The sequence below is a fragment of the Orbicella faveolata genome, unplaced genomic scaffold (assembly GCF_042242905.1).
Source record: "Orbicella faveolata isolate gen_17 unplaced genomic scaffold, um_ofav_v1 contig_35, whole genome shotgun sequence".
Classification (NCBI taxonomy): Eukaryota; Metazoa; Cnidaria; class Anthozoa; order Scleractinia; family Merulinidae; genus Orbicella; species Orbicella faveolata.
The window spans coordinates 6,198,614-6,217,500 of record NW_028301564.1 but is presented as its reverse complement, the minus strand read 5'-3'; the positions used below and the strand labels follow the sequence as shown (position 1 = coordinate 6,217,500).

Sequence of the window (18,887 nt, the reverse complement as noted above, 5' to 3'; positions counted from 1 at the left end):
AACCATCGGTCTGCTAGTTGCCCCTTGGAAAGTTGATGTTCTTAAAACTAGCATTTTTGCCCTCGAAGTTTCGCTTCTCGGGCAAATATTTGTTTTAAGAAGATCAAATTTCCGCGGGGCAACTATCAGCCGATAGTTCTTCGACAGAAACACTCTATTGTTTAAATAGGTAGTAGCGTACTAGCCAATCAGAGAACGGCATTCGCGATAGAACGCTAGTAGATTTATACTAAAGCTCGATAGAAACACGGAACATGTCTTCTATTTCTTAAATATCGATGGTAGGGGAAATTCCTGAGTAAATGAAATACCGAGTCAATAAAATATGAATAAAGGTCGCTTGAATAAATATCAAATGAAGACAAAGACCAAACAAATCCTAAAAAAATATCTCAAAATTTGTATGAACAAAGAACAGAGGAGTTTATAACCATGGCTTAGGAGAATAAGGTCTGGTCTACCTAGACCTTCTAGTTTGTTTCAATATGACGTTTATTTGAATACATAGATCATTTAAGTACCACGAAACTAAATACACATGTATCTAAACGATCCTTCTTAAAGCTTGCTACTGTGTTGACCACCGCTTTCAGCTCCAAAATTTACTTGATGGCCATAACCTGGACCAAAGGCTTCGTTATCCACAGTGTCCAGTGCATTGCTCCCAGGAGTCAGAGCAACTTTCTTGACAATGACCGTCTCCGCTGCATTCACCATAACATCCCCAAGCCGCAGACACGTAATCTCACCAACACTGTGCTGAAGATAAGGGAAGAGTTGCCGCTAAACAAAAGGTGATGACCAGTATTATGAACGCATTCTTCATCTGAAATGAAACACATACAGTCGAAACTCCGGCTGCGACCACCTCTCGTAAGCGACCGCCTCTCCTCTGCGACCAGTTTTCCAAAATACCATACGTTTTCGAGTCAGATCACTATATTTGGAACCTCTCGTAAGCGACCGCGACCACTTTCAGAGCTAAAAGTTTAAAATTTTCTGTTGTTTTTAACCTCCCATAAGCGACCACTTGACAGATAATAGAGCTGAAATTAGATATTAAGGTGTTGTAGCATTGTCGTATTCCTGGGCAATGCAAGAGACGGAAATTTCTCAATGGGAAGTACAGGATTTTTTTCTCGAAATTGACTTTTCATATGAATGAAACATTTAAACATGGGGTAAGTCTCTGCAGTTACCATATGCTAATGAGGAAATATATTTTGGCCCAATGTGGTCTAAGCTCTCGTAAGCGACCAACTCCCGTAAACGACCACATAGGCTTGGCATTTTGGGTGGTCGCCTACGGGAGGTTCGACTGTATCTTCATTTAAGATTTACGACTCAGTGGATGAGTGCTCACAAAATAATAAAATTACGCTATATCCACTGGATAGTAATGTATGCGGTTGATACGGTCAGTTCCACCCTTTGAACGACTGGGGCAAGGTCTTTCTATGAGTATACACGAATTAAATGCTAGGGTAAACCCTGTGATAGACCAGCATATGGCCCTTTTAGGGGCGTGGAATAATTCACGTGTAATAGGCCTTAATGTAGCGTACAGGATCGGGAATACCCTCCGGCATTTCCGAGCAGAAGTGATTTTAAGGAGAATAAGTAATGTAACCAGCAATGTCGGTTGTAAGGCAGTTTACGAGCAGAATTAAACCGAGCCCCACGAAAAAAGACCGAAAGCAAAAAGATGTCATGTTTCATATCATACAATGTAAACAGATTGATATCATTTTAAGATAAAGTTTTTTGTTCGCTGTTATGGCGTAGAAAACTTGGGGTGACCTCAAGTGTGACAGTTTTCCAGACAAAACGATTGCTGTACTGTATGTAGAGTTCAATGTTGCCGTTTTGCTTGGAAAAATTACAGTTGTAATTGCAGAAGTGTGATGAGTCGTTGAAGCTGAGCCTTAAACAAGATTCTGCAGACAATCAAAAAACAGAAAATTACCTTTTCAATTTTTCAGCTGTAGCTGTTCTTGATTTTACTGGACAAAGGAGAGAGAGAGAGAGAGAGAGAGAGAGAGAGAGAGAGAGAGAGAGAGAGAGAGAGAGGCCCTAAGAACCACGACACACCAACAACCAGAACACTTTCAAACGTAACGAAAACAAGCTTACTGCAGCCTCGTACTGAATCGCTGGCGGAAATTAAAATACCGTAAACTTCCGAAAGTAGTGAACCGGGCTCCGAAAGCAGGGGGTGAGCTCGCTACTTTCCGAGGGCTCGCACTCACAGGCCCGAAAATAGTGAGACCCAGTTCATTTTCCCAGTCAATAGCCAGGTGAAACTTAGTGTACGGTAAATTGCACTCCACAACAAGGAAAGGTATCGCTTATGCCATATAAAGCGTTGTGAAATGTCAATTCGTGCTTTTTCAGCTCATGTTACGCCGTGTTAAAATAAAATCCGTAGAATTTTCATCAAATAGCAAGAACGTAACGTACTAACAAGAAATTTTCTGTAAATTAAAATTGACAACTCTGTATCATTTTCAAAAGGAGCGTATTAAAAGGAACGTTTTCTCAAATTTAAATTGGAAACTCGACCAACGCATTGAGATGTTGTTCAAGCAGACTAACATAGCAGTGCATCGATCGATCAGTAAATAGAAACAGTTTGCGGTATCTGACAAGCTTTCCTGCTGACCACTGATAACACGGTTTAGGTATGAAGAGCCCATCCGTGCATGTGGAAGCAACTTAGATTTAGACTGGAACGAAGAATTGTATCTCATGTTTTTAAGAAGAGTTTTTACGAATTTCCGTCTTTTATTTCGTAGAAAGAACTCAGTCGTACCAGCTTCTTCAATTTGTTTTGATATATATATTAGTGGAGCTCCGGCGGCCCGAAGGGCCGCTAAGCGGAGTCCTATACTCATATAGGAAAGAAAAGGAAACCAATGAATTAATTTTCTCATGGATATCGTGGCTAGCGGTATTGTTCGTGGGCGCGTACGCACGACGACGACGGAGCGCAGAAACGGCGTACTTCTTTGATATTGGACATCGATGTTATGATCAATTGACACCTGTCAAAGCAAGGTATCCGCTGACCAGTATCACGTGACCATATCGCTGGCTCAAGTTTAGAGGTCGCGCGTTTTTTTGAAGTTGATCGTCGACCAGGTGCTGGTGTTTTTATTGGATCGCGGGCTCATGTCAGGTTAACTTGTTGTTATCTTCGTAAGCCGGAACCTAGGATTAAAAGTTAACCGAAATATAATTGTCCCGTGTATTCAAATGTTTTTCACTGCTTTTGTTTTGTGTTGTCTGAGTTTAGAAAACCTCAAAACAGAAGGACAAACAATATAAACAAAACACTAATCGCAAAGTTACAAAACTCAAATCAAAATTGTCGCGTATCCTGGGTTAGCTTAATCGGGCTTGGAATAGCCTCCGCTTTTAGGCTTGGCTAAATTTATACATTTCAATTCATTGTGTGCCAAAATGACAATAAACTGAGCAAATTAAGTGTGCGCTGATTTTCTTTATACACTGTAGGTCGTTGGCACGTTTTATCGCATCATTAAATGAAAACGAAAGTTTTAAACTTTTATTTGTCTTGAAAGTTATGAACACTTGGTGGCATTAGACATTTCGACATCAAAAACACCTTTAAATTTTAGCGGGCCGTAAAGTAAAGTACGGCTCGCTAAGTTGACCAATCCCAGCGCGCGTAATAACAGAGATACAATAATGGCTGTTATTAAATTCTAAACCTAGGATAATGCATTTCTAGCTTTCCGATTGATTCACTGAAAGCTATGTTTGACCGTATATGAAAAGTGAGTGTTGCTTAGTTTATAATTTTTTGGTGGTAATAAAAAGTTTAATTTGTCGGAAATAATGGCTGAAAACAGTAGATTTGGTAAGCTTACTACTGTGAAAATACAGGAAAGAGTCACGAGCAATGCAATCCCGGAAACTACAAAAAAAAAAATGTCACAAGTAAACGACAGCTACTTAGAATTAATACGAAACATTTAATCGAACAAGTTTGTAAATGTGTAACAAAAAGCGACTGAATGAGGAATCCAGAAGAAGAAAAGCAGCAAATAACTCACGAGAAGGTCCAAAATTTCACATAATATCGTTTGGTTAGTGGAAACATTGATTTTCAGCATAAAATGGAATTTAGCAATCAGTTAATTCCTTACATTTGGGCCTTGTCCTTTTATACTTCATCGAACACCGATCGATTCTGAATAATAATAATAATAATAATAATAATAATAATAACTTTATTTGAGTGTCTAGTCTTCTAGCTAGCCTTAAGCTTACTAATCGGGGACACTGTTAAAATTAAAATATAATATAAGTATAAAAACGATTCCTGTCTATTTACATTAAATTATACTACATTTTCGCGCACTCTTTGTATTTACATCTAATTCCTACAGTTAAGATACTACTTTAGAATACGGAATATCGAACCTATATTTATAATACTTATAACTAATGTTTACGGCTCAAGAGTTGCAAAGGTGACACCCTTTGCATGTGTCGCCTCCGACAAGTCCACTGAGGTCTCTTCCCCTGATGTTCGCCTTAAATCGCTGTAAAGACGTTTCTTTCTTGTCCCTATTGTCTAACTTCGACCACATCAATGGCCCAAGGAAGCGAAGGGAATGTTTCCCGTACTTAACAGTTCTTACTCTTGGTACGTAAAAATCTGAGCTCCTTAAGCTGTAGCTCGAGGGTGATCTAGGAAAAAGCTCTAGTACTTTGCTAGGCAGTAATCTATGTTTCACTTTAAGCATGAAAATTGCGATCTCTTGCAATCGTTTATTGTACAAGCTTGTCATCCCCGCGCGTATTAGGAGGTCACTATAGGAGGAGACCCGATCGCAGAATACTGTACGGAGTCCTCTCTCATTGATCCTCTCGAGTTTCCTTGTGTCGCTTGCGCGGCAGAAATGCCACACCAAGCTACAGTATGTTAGATGAGGTAAGATTGCAGTCTTATAGATCCGTAATTTTGCATGTATAGGGATGAGATTTTTCAGCCTTCGTAGGACGCCAATCATTTTGCTAGTCTTCAAGCAAACCTGCGATATATGTTCCGTAAAGTTAAGATCCTTGTCAATTATCACGCCCAACAGCTTAAATGCATCGGTGATATCAATTTTACTGTTGTTAATTACTAGCTCCGTCTGTTGAGTATCTCTCGCTATTATCATTGCTTGGTATTTGCTGTAGTTGCCCTCCAGGAAGTTTGACTTGTACCAGCTTGATGTCTTTGCCCCATCTTTCTCAACTTCATCTATGGCTGTTCGTAATTCCTTGTTGGAAGAATATAGCTGGTGGTCATCCGCATAAGCAGACAGTTGAGATTTTACACCAGCGTAGAACAGATCATTTTGGTATATGTTCCACAGCAGTGGTCCCAGAGATGATCCCTGTGGGCAGCCCCGTTTAAGTGCCCCCCATGCACTTGTCGAGCTACCTACTCCTGTTCTATTTTCTCGATTACTGAAGTACGATTGCATCAGCTTCAGTGCAGGATCTGATAGCCCGTACGCTTTCATCTTAGTAAGTAATAATTTCGGATGTAATGAGTCAAATGCTTTACTCATGTCCGTTGACAACATGACGACCGCGTGACCTTTGTCTGCCTCATGTTTACAGTCCTCAGTGAGGCGTATCAGAGTCGTCTCGCAGCTAAATTGTTTGCGATATGCTGATAGAAAAGGATTGAAGATAGGTTCAAACATCTCACTGAGTTGTCTGCATATTAGTTGTTCGAAGATTTTGTCGACCGCGGTTAGGACCGTTATTGGTCTATAGTTGACTTTGTCCAGACGATCCTCTTTCTTGTAGACCGGATCTCTCGGATCTTCCCATGCAGTGATCGCTCAAGCCTATGTTAATGACTCCAGCAGTTTTGAAGAGATCTGGTTGGTTTGTTAAAATGACGTCTAAAAGAGTCTGCGAAGAGGCTGTAACCCGTGTTGGCTCTGTGATTAAGCATGTTAATTCAAAAACTTCCTCTAGGTCTTTTAGCAGCTTTGCGTCTCTTTCGTTTACTTTTAGCTTGTCTAGATTTAGGTCACCCATGATGATGACTGTGGAGCATTGCATTGTGGCCCAGGAAAGACAATCGTTCAGCTCTTCCAATACTGAATAGTAGTTGGCACCTCTGCAATGTGGTGGTCTATACATTCCCAGTAAAATTGTATTAGTGTTATTTAGCTCCAACTTGATGGCCAACACCTCTATAGACTTAAATACCCTTGGTGGCTTAAGTTTTTTAGATGGTATTTGTGTTGCTATGAAAGTGAGCACTCCTCCTCCACCCTTCGCTCTGTCCTGACGATATATGCGATAGTTTGGTAGACTAAACTGCGTATCCATGCAGGAAGAATCGATCTTGGTTTCTGTTAAGACAATGATCCCTGCTTTGAGTTTATCATTAATCAGCTTAAGTTCTTCAAATTTGTTTTGAAGGCTGTCGATGTTCAGATGGTATAGTAGTGGTTGGTTATTATGCGCCAGCTTTATGTTAATTAGGTCCTGAAGTGGATCTTTCTCTGTTTCCCATGCTGATAATGATACGTCTGCATTGTCAGAATTAAAGGAATTGTTTGTTGATTGAAAGCTTATGTCGAGTGGAAGTAAGGTAAGGATGCATCTTCGGCAAGTCCAATGCTTTCCTTCTGCTTGAATCAGATGGAAGTCTTTCACCGCAACGCCACCGCATTTAATATGGAACCACATTTGACAATTATCACATTGAAGAACTCGGTGATTAATAGCGACAGTTTTACTACAAATGTTGCAGTTTAACTTGCTGGTTTCGGCACGTTTTGGTCCTGGATTTGCGCAGATATCTCCAGCGATGATCAGCCCGGTCAACCGTAGACTCGCCATCGTGTTTGGGTAGTATTTTATTCTCGCAGATAAGTATGTCTTACTTCGCGTTCGAGATAAACCAAGATGGCGGCCGCCATTTGTCAGCCATACGATCTTTTCACTGAGCGTGGGGCCTCCGTTATGAGAAACGGATACTTGGATGTTGTCGATAGACCGTTTTAATGGGTCTCTATTGCTTTTTCCGTCGTCAAAGATCGCTAGGAAAGCTGCTGTCAGGAGAAAAATCGCCGAGCGATTAGGAACACGTCTTCCCGCCATGATGACCGCCTCTTTCCTTCAGGAACGTTTTTCAATTGTACTGCGAAATCCCCGTGACGTAGCTCCTTGAAGGTGATTTCTAAGTATTGCAGTTCTCCATGTAACTTGAAACTTGGTTTCAGGAAGTTCTTCTAGTTCCTCTCCATTAGGATTGTTTGCACTGATCGGAGGTCCAAAGGTAGTAGCGGTACTGAACAGAAACGATTAACAGCCAAAAAAAGACAAAACTGAGGTGGTCCATGTTCAACTGTTTTCCACGCTGTACACTTGACTATTTCAGCAAAACCTGCTAAACCTCTAGGTTTAGCTGAATAACACAATCTGTAGTCTTGATGATGACAGCCGCGTAAACACTCTTGCTCCATTTGACTGGAACAAGGTGAATAATTTTCAGCAACGCTATTAGTTCGGATCTTCCCATAAATCTTATCGTTTTCCACTTTTTTTGGAGAGAGTAAGACAACTTTCGAAGCCAATTATGTGAAGAATATTTCGGAAGGGAACTCTATTTTGCTCGCATTCTCAAGTCAAAAACTCGGACAACGCTTGGCAAATGTTTGCCGCCTTTTTCATACCATCACCTCGTTTAGATTAAACTGAAATGTCCACATCATCCAGTTGATTGAAGAATTTAATATAAACAATTATTCCATTCGCCCTTGTAATACAAAATGATTATGGCTATGCAAAATGGCTACGCGCCTCGTTCGTTATTTACCACCTCGTATGCAAAGTAAGTTCATGGAAAAATAGTCAAATAATCGAGATTGAGTGACTAATCAGAAAGTAGAAATGCATTTTCCGGAGTTTAGAATCTAATAAAAATATAATTTCATTCTTTTTCTAGCTGTTAACTTTAGCTTCGACGTTCGATCATTTTCTCAACTCCCTAATATTTCAACGACGATGTTCATTGCTCCAGGGTAAGAGAAAAAGATTACATTTCAAAGACGTCAAGAAGTTTTATGGCTAGCAGGCTTTTATAATTTAACGTCCTTAAAAACAGAATCAAAATTAGAAAATTAAATGGTTTCATTCAGCTTCAAGAGTACAGTTAAGATACAATCAAAAGGCAAATGTTCTCATGGAACATAAAAACTCTCACAGATACAATACAGTGTGGATAAAATTTAAAAGATGTAAGTTACAATATTCGAACCACAGTAACTGAATATTAGCTTCAGTTAATTAATGTCTAGTTATGTCTTTAAAGAACATCTCGGACACCCAGCTTCCATAAATGAAATATATATTGCTTTAAATAGATGAAAATATTTTACTTTGCATATTTAATACGATTGTGTCATAGAGTACCAAATATTTTGTCTGTTCTTTCACAATCATCTCTAATAATCCACAGCTTGATTTGAGCAACAAAGTAATGAAGTCGCTCATTTCAGATCTTGAAAATGTAGCAAACATTACTCTTATTAAGCTGGATAATAAAAAGATAGTTACAAGGAGTATTTCCAAATCAAATTTTCCATAGATCTTTCAGTTTTTTTATCGGTTTCTTGCGGGATCATTTCTGAGTTGTTAGACTACTTGGAAAAGCACTTTAACCTATATCCTATTAATTAAAGTTGGTTGGTTTTCACAGCATCCTTCGTTTACGCCAGAAACATTTTTAATTGTTAATTATGGCGGCGTAATGTTTCTTCACCCCGAGACTCTTCGCTGGTTTCAACGTTTGCTTTTTGTAAGGAGGATTCAAGATGTTAAAAAAGTGGATAAATACGATTTTCGTGCACAAGGCAAGCAAAAGAAACAAACCGAATCAACCGGTCGTTGATAAGGTAAATTAGTCTCCGTTGTGAATTCAGTTGGAAATCCAGCCCTTATCAACCGACATTAAGTTGATAATCTACTAAGTGTTCCACTTGCCTGCCGACGTAGAACAAGAGTTTCATTAGAGATGAATCAGTTTGATCATTTTGATTTCGTAGAACTGATATAAAGTGCGATAAAGCACGAGGTGACGTGTCTATTTTGACGTTTTTGGCGAAATATGAGAGTATAGAATTCATTCTCGTAGGTCATCCTGCCAGTCGACACATGATTGTCACGGAAACATCTTATATCCTAGATGATAATCTAGGATAGATAGAATAATCGGATAATAGGATGAAAGGTACAAATTAAGAAATAATGAAATTGCTGAGTTCTCGGAAAGAGACCCTTGCTCAAAATTGTGGAAACACTCCTTGAGAGGGAGGGTGTGTGGTCCTACCATACGCGCAGTACGTACAACAGCTGTTGCCAACTCAAGGAAGTCTCTGAGATCTATATCATGAAACAGAGAAGAAGTAGACAGTGGCAAAGATAGAGGAAATATATCTATTTTTTATCGTTACCTCTTAGCAAAGCCGCCTAGAATTATCTAATTCCTGGAAGGTATCATAACTGATTATTCGAAAAAGAAATTAATTTGATCAGCTTCTACCGTCAACATTTAGTACATTTCCGTTGAAGGGCTGACTTGCCGCGGCGAGGTTGAAGACATACGCCGATATCGATGACAGATGTTTATACGTTACCATTGTAATATCTGCTGCTTGCCGCACCATAAATTGCACGTTTTCGAGAAATAGCCGCTTTTTCCAAAGTTTTAAAGTAAACAAAAGGATTCAGGCTCGAGGCTGCGAAAAATAATGTTGACGACCAAGGTTGAAATAATTTTGCTAACCATCCGATTCCCACGAAGGAAGTCAAGCTGATAAGGAATCGAGGAACGTAGCACAAAGTTATTGCAGTTATCACCATGACAACTGACTTGTGAATCTTGAGACGCTTCTTAAAAGGGCGTCTTTCAGCACAGTGGACACTGCGTCGCTGTAGACAAATTCGTGTCCTCTGAGCTTGCGCTATCAGATGAATTTTAATATTTAAAGCAACCAGTATAAAACAAATAGAAATAGTGTGTATCGATAAAACTAGTTGTACTGCTCGCGATGAGGCGAGAAATACTGCTGCCCCCAAACTGCTGCTTACGAACCAAGCTGCTAAGGTGGCTTTTACCATTCTTTTCCTTGTCATGATAACACTACATTTCATGCAGTACATCACCGAAATGTACCGCTCTATGGTAACTATAACAACACCGTGAAAAGATGCTGCGCTTAAAAAGACCTGCAAGCTTCTAAATGGCATTTGAACAGCAGGCTGACATAAACGCGTTTCTCCCAGCAACGCAGCGCCAAGGAGAAACGCCCACCACGGTAAAATAACAAACCCGACCATCACATCGGCCACAGCGAGATTCAACAGAGCAATTTTCGAACACTTCCATTTCCTGCGGTGCCCGGTAACCCTTGCCAATATCTTGACATTGTAGAAAATAGTTATGGCGCCGAGAAGCATATTTAGAGCACAATTTGCCCAGGCGAGCGAATAGCTCCAAACGCTGTACTTCCGAAATTCAGCAGAACGGATAGTTAATGTTTCATCTTTATCCCTGCGTAGAGCCATCTGAAACCCAAAGCACGTGGAACTAACACCATCTGTTTCGTTGGTCATTTTGCGCAAAAACTCGTAATAAGAAACATTTACTTTGAAATAATTTTTAGAATGATCTTTCGCGCGTTTCGTAAAAGCTCCCACTCACAAGTGTTTAAATTGTTACATAACTTGGTCGTGCGACAAGTTTCGCACGTTTTTAGTCGCGTGCCGGATTCAAATTACGCACATGTACATCACACGGGGCTTTTATAACCGATTAAATGATTATTGTTGACAGCCAATTCCTGTATTGCTGCTGTACGCCCAAACAACGATTGAATTTTACCGGTATGGGGAGACAAGACAATCCCATGTTTGCCATTTTCTCGTGCCTTTAAACTATCAATTACTTGACGTTTTCGCAGTTTAACATTAATCAAGCCATTTTTCAGTCAATCAAGATTTCGAGGAAATTTGAATTTACCCACTTTCTGTAGGTGTAGAGATAATTAGGGGGCCACGATGGAAACTAGAAATTCGAGGTTCTCTGAAACGTTTGATTCGAAATCTCAGTGGCCTTATCGCAGTCTGCCGTTTTTATTGTGCTTCCCTCCGTTTCGGAGTCTCGCGCTTTTGAAACGGGCATTGGTATCAGTAAATGTGCGCCCCAAATGTTTTATTTGCTACGGGCGTCCCTTTTCCTTCACGGCAGGTTAAAGGGTATCATCTCAAATCTTGACCATGACCTTAGGGGAAAGAGGTGGTGTAATTTTGTTAAAGTGCGGTTGCTTATTTCTTTTTAAAGTTTCCGAAATACATATCAGGTTAATCATAAGTGTAATAAACGCAGTTTATCCACCTGTACAGGACACAGTCACGTCAAACTGTTAGGATAGGATAAAACAATTTGTCGGGTTCATCTAATGCCACTGATATGTTTCTCCGCGAATTGAAAATGTTGGCTTATCCGGCTATGAAATCTTATTGAAACTTCAATTGTTATTCTTGTTTTATTTTTTTACTAAGTTTATTTTTTGGTCATGAAAGGTACACAAATTCCATATAAACGACAAACATATGGTTTTCTTGCTTTTAGGACAACAACACGATTATTCATTTTTAAATTTGATTATTCATAGTTTGATTATTACTTAAGGGAGTTATTTACCTCATAAGACGACTTTCTTTCTAATTTGGTTCGAAATGGTGGTTTATTTTGAACTCTGAAGCCGTATTTTTTCGTCTTAATTTGAGCCTGTAGGCAAACTAGATGAAACTGACGAGTAAACATCAGTATAGAAAACATTTGATGCCCAAGCAAGCTAGTCTGACATATGTCTCTATTAATAAAATCATCAAACAACCAAACCAACTTTAAGGCATTCTTTAATTTTATTTTTCCTGTTCTTTGTTTGTTTGTTTTTAACGATTGTGCGCTTTTTATTCGATTGTTCAAGTTTGGTGTAACTCACCGTTACGTAACAAACCAAGCTGTTGTTTACTACCAGAAATACAGCTTTCCTTAAACAGCATCGTAGGCGTGCATTGAAATTAACATTTATATACCCAATTACATTAAAGCTTTTAAAACTAAATTGCTTTTGTTTTCTTGTCAACTAACAATTTTACCAATTTAAATTAGTTTATATTACGAAATACCTTCTTTAGCGTGAAATACACTATTGCATCGTCCATTCTAAATAGAACCGCGTTAAAAAGCCGATGCTACTTTGTGCAGTTTGCGAGGGCACGTTTACAGAATGTTTTTTATGTATTAGCAATGAAGGGTGGGATTCGTTCCTACCGAAGAGTGGGGTGTAAAGAATTGTAAACTAATCTAAACTGTACTTAAGTGCCAATTAAGGTTACTTCCCACCTTCAGAGGCCAAAAAAATCGTTTTTTCTTTTATTGGACAACATTGACGTTCGTCATTTTATCTAGTGTTTCCAAAGGAAAAACATTAAAAATCTCAAAAAGCGGCCGAGTTACTTAGAAAAAACGTATTTTCAAATAAAGTTAATAAACTAGGAAGGTGTCATAATCTTGTCAACGGGCGAGAACCCTGGGGAAATTTTCGCGGCAAACGCTCATCGCTCGTATTTCATGTCATTTATTTACATCACGCACTTGACAAAAATTCCCACGCGAAAGCTCTTTTCGCGAACTCCTATGGAAAAATCAAAAGCAGAAAAGAGTCCTTGGGTAAAGAAAACGAAAAAAACTGACCCAAAGAAGAAAGAAAAAAAAAAAACCTTGCCGAAAGCGATAAAGGCTCTTGGTTTGGCCAAACGCCTTCGACAATCTCGGCATCTGCTGAAGATCCGGAGCGTTCAAATATCCTTGGAACAAGTAGCTTTAAAATCAAAGTCAACGTCAGTGCAGGCTGCGAACAAGATTCTTCGTCGGAATCTGGCGGAAGCGATGAAGAAAATGAAACCTACCCAAGGGAACTCATTTCAGCATTAAGGGTATTTCTTAAGCTGTCCGTCGATTCCTTAACGTCTTGTTTTTCAGCGGCACATTTTCCGCCTTAAACATTTTTGGCACGGGTTTTGCCTTTGCCTTTGCCTTTGGCGTCTTTGCCCATTATATTACGTCGCCGTCCTAAATTGAACTCCACTGAGCGAGATAAAAAAAAAAAAACACGTTGCAATGCGATGCTTTTCCCGGGAAATCCTGATCTATTGTCATAGACACTAGGAGGTCCTGTTGTTCCATTGGTTTGCGGTTTTATTAGGCGTGATAATCTCCGGGCGTGGCGCGAGTTGTTTACGAACCTTTAAAAGCTAAAATCTCGCATTTGATTTTTGGCGGAATACATCCACTTTGAGCGAATTTATAGGGTATGCAGATTTGATGGATTTTCGTGAAATTTCGACAGAACATTCCAGAGATAATGACAAACCAAAGTGTGTCGGGAAATTTTGATATTTAACACATTTTTCCCGTGGCGCCCATTTACGCAACACGTCTCGCATATTTTTAGCTACTTCAATTTTAGATGTGGATATCTAGACAACCAATCAGAATATCGAAAAAGCCCGACACACTTTTGTTGATTGATGCCTTGTGAATAAGACTGTGCAGCCATTTTGCTCGTACTGCGGAATCCGATAGCCGATAAATTCAATAGAAGAAGCCTCGGTCGTTTCACGCCTTACCGCCTCCTGACACTTCATAAAAGAAAGCATTGCTGAAATTGTATTTTTTTCGTAGAGTACATTTATTAAGCTTTCTTATGATATATAGTTTGTTGGGGTTTTATTGAAACGCGCGCGTACGATTTTTTTCCCGAAGGGCACCCGCGAAGGTGGGAAGTAACCTTAAAACACTCAGTCCGAAAATTTCCAAACGCAGTCGGTTTCTACTTTATTTATCGTTGGAAACCACCTTGTGAAAAACGAGAGCGCGGTAGAAACACTCAACTAGCTAGTGACCTAATGATGGCACGTGCGAAAAAAACTACAACTTATAATATGAAGATAACCTGGAAAGTTGTAAAAGTCTGGGAGAATTCGAAAACGCTGTAGAAACACTTCCTTGCGGCTGGTGTTTCCACGTCTGGTTCTCCCAAACTTCAGCTCATGTTTCTATAACTTGGCAAAAAAAAGAAAAATGTTTTCCGTCAAATTAAGCTGGTTATGATTTTAAATTGCGTCATGCAATCACGCCTCGCGCGTGGCATGTCGCGAAAAGCGCGCGTCCTGATGATATTGTCAGCTTCCTCAGTCGAAATGTGGTCCTCTTGGTGCCTCAGGAAGTTACGTAATGTCTAAGAGGAAATAGCCTTTTTATTACCTCTTTGCGGTTTGCTCCTAGAAATAAATCATTCCGACCATGATAGAAAACGTGAGAAACTTCAAATTTAGTCCTCTAAAATGTCTTTCCACTTGCTTAGCGATTATTTCCAAAAATAACTTCACTGATTGATCAGTAGCCGCAAATATATTCGGCAAAGTTCTTTTTTTTGTAATGGTGAACTCCGTTTGATCAAAAGAGAACTCTTACCTCCTGTTTATCAAAACTAAATGAACCATCTTTTGTCCGAATGTCTCCGCAAAAAGTTATTACACAATGTCCTATTAGTTTTATTAGTTAATACCGAATATTTGTTTTATTAGTTAATTCTGAATGTTCGCAAAATTTAAAAAGTGTGTGAATGGAGTAAAAAATTGAATAAACAAACTTTATGTACGACGGCCGTAAAACTGGCCGTTTTGAATTAAAAAAAGCAATACTGGAAGCTCCACAACTTGAACCCCGCCAAGAGACGAAAACTTTTCCATAACCACAAACAGCTCAGTTTTGTGACAACGCAATACTAAATGCTGGTATTTGTTAATATATTTACTTGATCGTTACGTAACCAACCTCTAAGCCGAAATTATTAAAATAACTAATGTGATCCACCCAACAGTCGATTCCTGTAATTCACCGATGAAAAATGGGATTGGCCTGTTTTTGCTCAGGGTTAAATGTGATTTTAGTAAATGGGACCAGGATTTGGTCACTGGGAATGGGAAAAAATGACCAAAATGGGAATGGGATAAATATTTTTTAACCATGACCAGTCGAGACATCTCTTTTTTCGCGGGTTGACAGATTTCAGAAATTGATCAAGCACCTTGTTTTCGTATTTCCCCCAAATGGCCTCGATTTGCGGTCAACGATAGTCTACGTAAAGTAAGGCAAGTCTACAGAGCATGCGTATATGTGTGATACAAACAACATGGACGGAGATAGGCTGAAATGAGGGCGGAGGCTAAAATGTATGATAAATCCGTCGGACAACTAAATGTAAGACAAGGTAACACAATGGACGGTAGGGCGGGCATTTTGCCACTGAACTCCAGTATGAAACTGGAGCGGTCTTGAAACCAATCGGTTTGAAGAATTCTACTGAAGAATTCCAAGCGAAAGCGACGAGCCGCCGCGCCTAATTCTCAGTCAAATAAGGATCCCAGTTTTGAACCACCAGAGTCTCCTAACAACGAATGGGTAGACACCTTTAGTGCCAGTGATAATGACAGTGACTAAAGAAGAGCTAGACAGCGCTCTGGAAGCAACACTGAGCATGATCTGTCCGACCTAGGGCTTCCCACAAGTTGCTTAGCTACTTTTTGGCAACTTCTCGTATTTCGAGGAACTTTTCTCGTTTCGAGCAACTTTTTGCATTCTGGGCATTTCTAGTTTTCTAACAATTCTGAGAAATCGGGAGCAGCTTTTAGTGCTTAAATTGGCCTTGCTTAATATCATATTTCCCAATGTTTTATTAGACAATTTTACTAGACAATCTTATTTTTGTTGTACAATTTGCATATTTTTGCATCAGACCAAATAAAGGAAGACAACAACGACAAAAAAATGTTTTTGAGCAACTTTCGCTGGAAAAAGCAAGCTCTGACTTTTTTTGAGCAACTGTTTGAGCAACTTTTTGACAAATTACGGGAAACTTTTTGGGAAATCCCGAGCAACCTGTGGAAAGCCCTAGTCCGACCAGGGACAAAAATGAGGACACTTACAAGTCGGATAATAGATTTCCCGCAATCGGGGATGACAGGAATATCAAGTGGCAGGAACTTGTAACCTAAGGCGCTATAGCTTTCCTACTTGCACGTTTTAGTACGATCTAAAATGATCGTTCTTGTGGGTTTGAGGGCCTTTCGGTCGCCATTGTTTTCCTTCAAATTTGAGACATTTTTAGGTCGATCTACTGCCATCAAGTTCGTTTGGGAATGCTTTGAAAGACTTTATTTTACCTTACAAGAGCCCTGACTATAGGTCACTATAGTGTATCTAAAATAAATGATGACGACACAGGGGGCATAAGAACCATGCACGATTCTTCAAGACCGGTTTGGCCGGTTTAGGAATTAAGAGGATGTCTCTTTAAGAACCGACCACTGATTTTACTTCGAAAATTCGATTTTTCTCATAAGCTGGGATTTCAAAGCTCTTACCTAGTCAATCACTAAAATGAGTTTTATTTCATTGAAAATTCCAATTGAAGTTTTCTAGGATTGATTGAAGTTCGGTCCGCTCGACACAAGTTTCGTGCCCGCTGAAACTGGAAAAATAGCACATATTGCCGGCGCTCTAAAAAGAATAATATTCCCTCAAAAGTCCCAATTCTTTTTTTCAACTATAGATATATCATAGCAGTTTGTTTAGCCATGTTGCAATTATAATTCAATGTTGTTCCTTCAACGGTTAAAAGAAGATTTTCTACCCGTTAAATCGAGTTTTGAACCAAACGCGAAAATAGCTCTACTTTGCAGGCACGTTTTAAAAATGTGGCACCTGAAACTGCTGAACTACATGAATAGAAAGTATAAATGTCCCTTAATTTAAAACAATAATAAAACTTGTCTGCCCATGCACTAGGTTTTCAAAGCTAACGACCGCTTAAAGTTTAGGAAATTTTGGAAATATTCCAGTGAGTAACTAACACACTCGCCTTCGTGAAGTGCTCCGATAAATTCCCGTAAATCTCTTACCTGGCTTCAAGATTAAAGTTTTGGTCCTTTGTAGCGATCCTTGAAACCTAGGCAGCATTAAAACTGTACGGGTCCGCAAATGATCCCGGACCGCAAATGATCCCCAAATTGGACCGCAAATGATCCCGGACCGGAAATGATCCTCATATTGGACCGCAAATGATCCCGAAAAAAAAAAGAATTGGGGCTTTTGAGCGAATATTATTTTTTTTAAGAGCGTCGGCAATATGTGCTATTTTTCCGGTTTCGGCGGGCATGAAACTTGTGTCGAGCGGACCGAACTTCAATCAATCCTAGAAAACTTCAATTGGAATTTTCAATGAAAGAAAACTCATTTTAGTGATTGACTAGGTAAGGGCTTCGAAATCCCAGCTTATGAGAAAAATCGAATTTTCGAAGTAAAATCAGTGGTCGGTTCTTACAGAGACAGCCTCCTAATTGGTTAAAGAATCACCGCCGGTCAATGTTTTAACGATAAACTCATTATCCTTTGAAACGATCGAGCTCAACTTGATGCGAATCGAATAAAGAAGGGTGTAATTCTTTGTTCTGGTTTTTCCTTTTCGATCCATTTCCAGGGGCTCACTACTTCAGGCTTAGAGACTAACTAGATAAAGCTACAGTAGCAGTCAGTTCATTATAATCTTTATGATCCTTCTAGATACTTTGGGATAACATCTTTCTTATACAAGCTGTACATGTTAACCTATTAGTTTTGTTCCGGGGAGTCACTAATCCAGTAGTCCATTACATTAATTTAGCAGTGAAACAGGAAAAACAAGAGAGACATCGCAGTTAGGGCCGATTACCAGGCGCTGTTCGGGAAAGGAGCCCCCGCTGGCGGAAATCGAGCCTGCATCGCAGCAATCAGCTATGATTCTTCCCTCTGTTGCTACACTCTTAAATTCTGTAAACAAAAACGTTGTCCGTCTTGGTACGCGAACGGCTAGTCCGGCTGCGGCGGGCCGCCGTCCGGCCTGATTTTTATTGGTTGCTAGTAAACTTGAATGTCGAATTGTTTTCCGGAAGGTCGAAATCTCACAATAAGACAACGATCTTCACGAGTCTCTTTGTTAAAACTATGATATGTGAAAGGTATGACGAAGCAATAAGAATGTTTGATCGGAAGGTCTACATTGAACACATGCTTTGTAACCACGTCTTGTCTATAAATGCAAATAATTCTACCTTCTGTTAATTCAATTTCTGCTTAAACGTGGTAGTCTACACTGTAGTAGTTTAATTTTTTCCAAATTCGATTTAAATACATAACAGTAAGTTTCCTTGCGTCTGGAGAGCCTCAGCTCCGCGTATTCAAGTTTAACGATCACGTTTTTATAAAAAAAAAAATAATAAAAATAAAGCATAAACATTTACAAAAAACAAACCACTTTGACAGCATCTTAAAAATTACAATGCTTCATTTAGCAAAAAAAAACCGTCTTTGAGGCAAAATAATATTGAAAGTGAAGAAAAAAAAAATTGTGATGTAAAAAAATTTATCGCTGCGAGCAGGGTTCGAACCTGCGCGGGAAGATCCCATTGGATTTCAAGTCCAACGCCTTAACCACTCGGCCATCACAGCGGCTCTTTGAATGATCCTGCAAATTTAACTATTTAAACTATAAATAGACTTATTTGCTTTGGACATTCGCTTTTCATCAGGAGCCATGATCGGGGACGGAGACCGTAAGTCTTGGGATCCGCGTGCACCTATGATATGACAATTTTTCTATTTTTAGAATAAATTACGCCATCCTGACGTCATATATCCGCGCGGATCCACGCACATGTCTGGGGCTCTC

General features: G+C 39.4%; 1 non-coding gene across 1 annotated transcript; it reads right to left on the bottom strand.

Annotated features, from left to right (window-relative positions):
- Positions 1-18,585: 18,585 nt before the first annotated feature.
- Trnas-uga (transfer RNA serine (anticodon UGA)) lies at positions 18,586-18,667 on the bottom strand. Its single transcript has one exon. It is a non-coding gene; the product is annotated as a tRNA-Ser (tRNA).
- Positions 18,668-18,887: the final 220 nt, after the last annotated feature.